The sequence below is a fragment of the Canis aureus genome, chromosome 6, assembly GCF_053574225.1.
Source record: "Canis aureus isolate CA01 chromosome 6, VMU_Caureus_v.1.0, whole genome shotgun sequence".
NCBI lineage: Eukaryota > Metazoa > Chordata > Mammalia > Carnivora > Canidae > Canis > Canis aureus.
The window spans coordinates 48527324-48533806 of NC_135616.1; the positions used below are offsets into that span (position 1 = coordinate 48527324).

General features: G+C 38.5%; 1 protein-coding gene across 6 annotated transcripts in view; it reads left to right on the forward strand.

Annotated features, from left to right (window-relative positions):
* Window positions 1-6483, forward strand: part of RGS7 (regulator of G protein signaling 7) — a 581352-nt gene that overhangs the window by 293988 nt on the left and 280881 nt on the right. The window lies entirely within an intron of this gene.

The following is a 6483-nucleotide window of genomic DNA, read 5'->3' on the forward strand; positions in this document are numbered from 1 at the left end:
GTCACTTTGGCATCTCCAAGACAGACACTTGAGGCTTCACCTTGAAGTACTGGTGAAATCAGATCCCTGCATACCTAAGGAAATCAAGCTTGATGGTGGAGAACTGGTTCTGGATGAGGGCCCACAGTGCCCAGAAAAAGTGAGATACCAGGGCAAACTTGTTGACTTGCATGTAGAGCCTCTCCACCTCCCTGGGGTTCATGGCCATCACTTTTTGCGCCTGCAGGTAGTAGCTAGGGAGTAGAGGGTGAAAGAATCCCAAGCAGACTCTGCACTGAGTGCAGAGCCCATCTCAGGGCCCCACATGGGGCTTCATCTCATGACCCCTGAGATGATGACCAGAGCTGAAACCAAGAATTGGAGACTTAACACACTGGGCCACCTAGGCTCCTTTTCCCCCAGATTTTTATATTGGAAATTCAAACCATAGTTTATCACATTTGATGTATGGCTGCACCAGCTAAGATTTATTTCTAGGCAGATTTTCAAGACAATTTTATTATTGCTGCTTCCTGGAAAAATTATGTTTTGTTCCATTTTCTTTAGTTGTTCTTGTTAACTTTTACCCACGCATACCTCCAAGTGTCTTCTACTAAGTATTAGTCCTTGACATTCTCCTACAAAATAAGCTTCTGCAGTCCCACTATTTTGGAAGCACTGCATGCCACAGTCCTCTCTTAGGGATCTTGGTGCAGGTGAGAAAAGTAAGACCCCTGGAAACCTTATATTGGAGACACCTATTTAAAACCTTTTCCACCCAGTATTCCACAAACAATTTGTCTCTGAATTCTATGTCCTGACATTATCTACACACTGTCCAAACCACTAGTGACACTTGTGGCCTAGGGGAGACACTTGAGGCCTAGGCAAGGTGTTAAGTGGAGTCATGACAGTGGTGTTCATGGGGACACATTATCCTAGGATCACAGCCTTCTCCAAAGGTCTAAGCACGTGTGGAATTCTGGCCTCTAAGTCAGTCTCTCTCCCAAATCTAAAGTGGTGTGAAGCAGGCTCACTCAATCTGTATAAAACATGCTGATCTGGTGCACCTACACTTCAAGTCTTCCATGTGTGCACCAGACTCCTTCACTTGCTGCTTAGTGTCTGGAATAGCCTCTTTCTGCTCAGCCTACTGTCCTTAGGCTTATGTGTTTTTAGGTCTGAGATGCATTCTGTCCATGAATGGGAAGCAGAAGGGAATGCATGGGATCTCTGACTCACTCATTCATTCGACAGGTACATTTCAGACATATTTATGTGTTAGGTAAAAAGATTTCTGTACAAGATGCAATTTCTGTCCATAAGAAATTCACAGTCTATGGGGAGAGACAGATCCCAACAAATACAATATCAGGTAATAAGGACCATGATAGAGATCAGGTGCATGAGAGAAAGTGCCTCCTAGTCATGGACATTTGAGCAGAATCTTGCAGGATAAGCAGAATTTCCCCAGGTAGGCAGGCATGCCAAAGACCACAGACATGAGGACAGCTTACTCGGGGAAGTGACTGAAAACTGTGATTTGGGAAGGAATTGCAGTATGAGGAGGGCCTCATACAATGCCAACCACTTTGAGTCTAAACACAAAGACAAGGGAGAGACACCAAATTATTCTTAACAAAAGCAAATGATTACATTCATTCACAACACATCATTCTACCCACAGTGTGGAGGATGACTTTGAAGAGGTTGAAGCTGTATACCCAAGTACCATGGTTGTCTCTGGGAAAAGCACAGTGCCACCCTTTAATGGACAAGTTGTGCTAGTCTCCCTTTTCATGGAACATCATTGTTACTTGAAAGAATGACTAAAGGACAGATTCTGTTGTTTCAGACATGAGTATTTGGCAGACTGGTTCATTTTTTTTAATGAACAAAATGAGGAAATTCAATTCAATTAAAAGGAAACAACAGACAGTATTAGTTGCCCATAACAAACATTAGGCTTTTGGAAAACGTATGATTGTCATTCATGATGAACCTTGCAGCTTCCCCAAGTGAAGACTTCTCATTGGATTGGTGGTGATATTAACAAGTGTCATTTTTGATATTGTATTATGGAATGTGTCAATATTTGAAAGATCTTCCTAATTCATTGAACCAGTATTTTCCAAATGACCAGTGGCACTATATTCCTGGGTAAAAGACCCATTCAAGGTGCAAAATAGATCAATGAACTTTAATATAATAGAGAATCAAAGTTCACGGATAAGGTTTTAGATTCTACAGCTCAACTAATCATTAAGAAACTACTCTCTAGGGGATCCCTGGGTGGCTCAGCAGTTTGGCACCTGCCTTTGGCCCAGGGTGTGATCCTGGAGTCCCAGGATCAAGTCCCACATCAGGCTCCCGGCATGGAGCCTGCTTCTCACTCCTTTTGTGTCTCTGCCTCTCTCTGCCTCTCTCTCTGTGTCTATCATAAATAAATAAATAGATAGATAAATAAATAAATAAATAAATAAATCTTTAAAAAACTCTCTATAGTGTTTGGTGTATTATTAACTGTGTTCTCCTTTGTCTAAAAAGGCTATTAAAATATCTCTTATTTTTCAAAGTATCATTTATGTGAGGCCAGATTTTCTTCAACCAAAAAATATATTGATGGTTGCCGGAGAAGAGGTGAATGGGAAAAATAGATTATGGAGATAAAGGAATGCATTTGTTGTGATGAGCACCAGGTGATGTATAGAATTGTTGAATCAGTATATTGTATGCCTGAAACTAATATAGCACCGTATGTTAACTGGGAATAAAATTAAAAAACCTAATTAGGGGATCCTTGGGTGGCTCAGTGGTTTAACGCCTGCCTTTGGCCTAGGGCATGATCCTGGAGACCTGGGATCGAGTCCCACGTCGGGCTCCCTGCATGGAGCCTGCTTCTCTTTCTGGTTGTGTCTCTGCTTCTTTCTCTCTCTGTATCTCTCATGAATAAATAAATAAAATCTTAAAAATAATTTAAAAAACACTGGTATCTTAAATATATATGTATACATGTACTGCAACAGATTGAGTGCAGTATATGAAAATCCAGTTGTTCTCTCCTAAGCCAAACTTTGAAAAGATTTACAGAAATGTAAAATAATGTCACTCCTCTCACTAAATTGCTTTGGTAAATGCAGTTACTTTTTGATAAACATTTACGTTAACATGTAATGGATTTATTATAATTTTGATGAAATAAGCATGTATATGCATATACGTATTCTAGATTACTCAGTTTTAATTTAAAATGGTAAATATTAATATATATAACCCATTTGATCACAAACTCTTTAGGGTTCTCAATAATTTTTAAAAGTGTGAAGGGTCCTGAGATTAAAAAGTTTCAGGACTGTTGGGTTGGTCAACTCTTTCTAGACGGTAGGAGGTTTGACTTTAAATGAAATGGGATAAAATAGTGGCCAGAGGAGGAAGGAATGTTTGTTTGTTTGTTTGTTTAATTTTTGTGATTGAGTGGATCTGAAGGATAGAAGCTACATGCATATGTGTACTTTCTCATGGAGTACACCTGATAGAGTAGTATTTTACAAACTACCAGTTTAAATGTGCTCTATTAGTAGGTTGTGAAAGCAACTGAGAAAGTTGTAACTAGTGTTTTTATTTTAATATGATGAAATAGAATGGAGAATGCCAGAGGGTATGGTAGGATAAGTGTTGCTTTGTGGAACTTTTGTTTCAATTAAATCTATGTATTAGGGAATAAGCATGTTTGTACTGAGTCACAATGGAAAATGTTTATCCTACCATAGGTTGCTATAAAAGTGTGAAAGCCTTTGCAAGAGCGAATCTTTTATCCCTCTTATAAATCGTCACATTAGCCCAGCCTTGGCTTGGATTAGACCTCATGCTGTCTTCATTCTCTGCAGTACTGGCTGTTTTTCCCAAAGCCATTACCCATTTTCTTGCCCATGGTCCTTTCTGTCTTTGTTGGCTTCTCCATCAAGACATTAGATTATCTAGATTAAATTATATTGCAGCTTTTCTTTTTCCTGTGGTTTTCTGTCACCCCTGTCAGATTTCCACTCAAGCCTGTGTGTAATGCTCTTCAGTTTAATCCTACAGATAGCACCGCACAAACTCTGTTCTGGTCAAGTTCATCCAAAGTCTTGTCATAGCTGTAGTTTTGCTGCATCCCTCCACACGGTGTCTCTGATTTGTATTCAGGGTTAAAAACAACTCAGCCCCTTCTTTGGGAAATCATCCCTCATCTCTTCTCCTGTCACAAACCACAGACCACAAAAGTCATTTAACCCTTTAACATGATAGATTCACAATAAATACCAGCTACTTTAGTGAGGCATTTTGAGAGAATCATTACACTTTTGTTCTAACAACTGCCATGGAGATTAAATAACATGGATTCTGTAGTTTCAAAAATTATATTAATCCTAGAAGCACTCCCAGGAAATGTATTGAGAACAAGTAGAACTTGAAGTGAGAGCATTTCATGGTCTCGATTGAAATGCAAAGGATTGCTGTCATTGTGTGCAATCAAATGGAAAATTTTCAGGATGGTATAAATCTTTTCCCCAAATTTCCCTAAGAGGAGACTATATATTCCAAAAACATTTATATTTTACTTGAAGAAAAAAAAAGACATTCATTTTTCTTTTCTCAGCAGTGTAGGTTTTTTCATATTCCTTATTGTCCCGCTCTATAAGTGTGCCTTACTAGGGGTCCGTTTCTTAACAACATGTAACCTTGAGTCTATCCTTGACTCTATTGTTTGACTTTCCAGACCCTTAGTTCCATCATTTGTACAAAGGAGTTAATAAAAATTATGTTATCTATGAATGTATATAAAAGTAGACTATAAATTTTACTTTATTAGTATATGAAATATTCTTTCTTGCTCATTAAATAAGGTCACATCTGGTGCTAAAGTATCCACAGTGGTAAGAGACTAGCAGCTGAAGCATGTGACATGAACCCAGTCACTTTTTTTTTTTTTTAAGTAAGCTTCATGCTGGGCATGGAGGCTTGAACTCTTGACCCTGAGATCAAGGCCTGAGCTGAGATCAAGAGTCTGACACTTAACCAACTGGGCCACACAGGTGCCCTGAACCCAGTCACTTCCTATGTGAGAAATTCACCCTAATTGAAAAATCAGTATATATTTACTTAAATAATATCTTTTGCAAAGGGAGTTTATATTCCTTTTAAGACATAAATTGGTGTAATAAATTGATGATTGCTACAGCTGAGTGATGAGTACAAGGAGGCCCAATGTATTCTGTTTATTTGTGTGTCTATTTTAAAAATTCCATGTATATTGCTAATTTTAGAGCAGTCTAAGTATATGTCATATAACATTAAATTTCATATGACTCCAAGAGCACAGATTTCCTAGACAGAATATTTTCATTGCCTCCCTGCCTGTCGATCCCTAACACCAACTACAAAGACAGAGACGGCCCGTTAGCAGGGAGAACAATGTTCATACTCCCCAAGGGAAACTGATCCAAAACAAGTAGCCAGGGCTGGTGAGAAAATAAAGAGAAGTCAGCCTAAGCCACACAATACAAACACAATGGGGAGAAAGATTGTTTTTCTCCACTAGGGTCTGAATTCATTACTAGTGCTTTCACTCTTGCCTCTCCATTTGAGAATTAGCATTCAGGGCCCTCAAGAGTAGGCAAGTGGATTTTTGAAAAAATGAATTGGTATTTATTTAGTAGAAGGATAAATGTGTCCTGGAAGAAATCATATAACTTTTTATCATGGCTCTAAAATGAGAAGTACAGCATTGCTGGGTTTGAAGTGGTTGGAGTTTAATCTGGTCTTTTAGAACTTCTAAGGTAAAACCCTTTAAGCCTGCAACTTATCTTCAGATTCAAAGCAGCTCATTCTTTTACATAGAAGCAACATATTTATGATCAGTTGCTTAACTATATACCAAATCAGTATTTTATTTGACCTGAACATCTTGCTGTTAGTCATAGAACATTAGAACTTAAAAGGGACTTTGGTTTTATAAAAGGCTTCATTTTGGACAAGAAGTTTATTCATTTTGGACAAGAATATATATTCAGACATGCCCTCGTGAAAGTTTTGGTATGTGGAGGCCATAGTTGAGCATCTTGGCTGATTGGTTGAGGGATCATAGTTAGCTCTCTATGGTTGATTCTGAGATAGATGCAGGAGTAAAAATTAAGGAAGCCAATAGTGATTGCCAAGGTCCTGACTATTTTGGGTTCACTGATTCTATGATTTTGGTTTCCTGGGCTGGATGAAGAGGTTGGTGGGGGCAGAGTTTCATCGTCGTGTGTGGTCCGGTCATTTCTCTTTGTGTATTCAATCTCTCAAAAGGGGCTGTTCACGATACATATACAGATGTAATTAAATCAGTATTTATCCTCAATAAAAAGGGGCAGAAGAAATAAGAGATGTACAGAGATGACTATAATATAATACAGACTGTGACATAAAAGTATATCCGCAGTAACATGAGCTCATTCCTTGGTGAGTTACAAGGAAAGACTA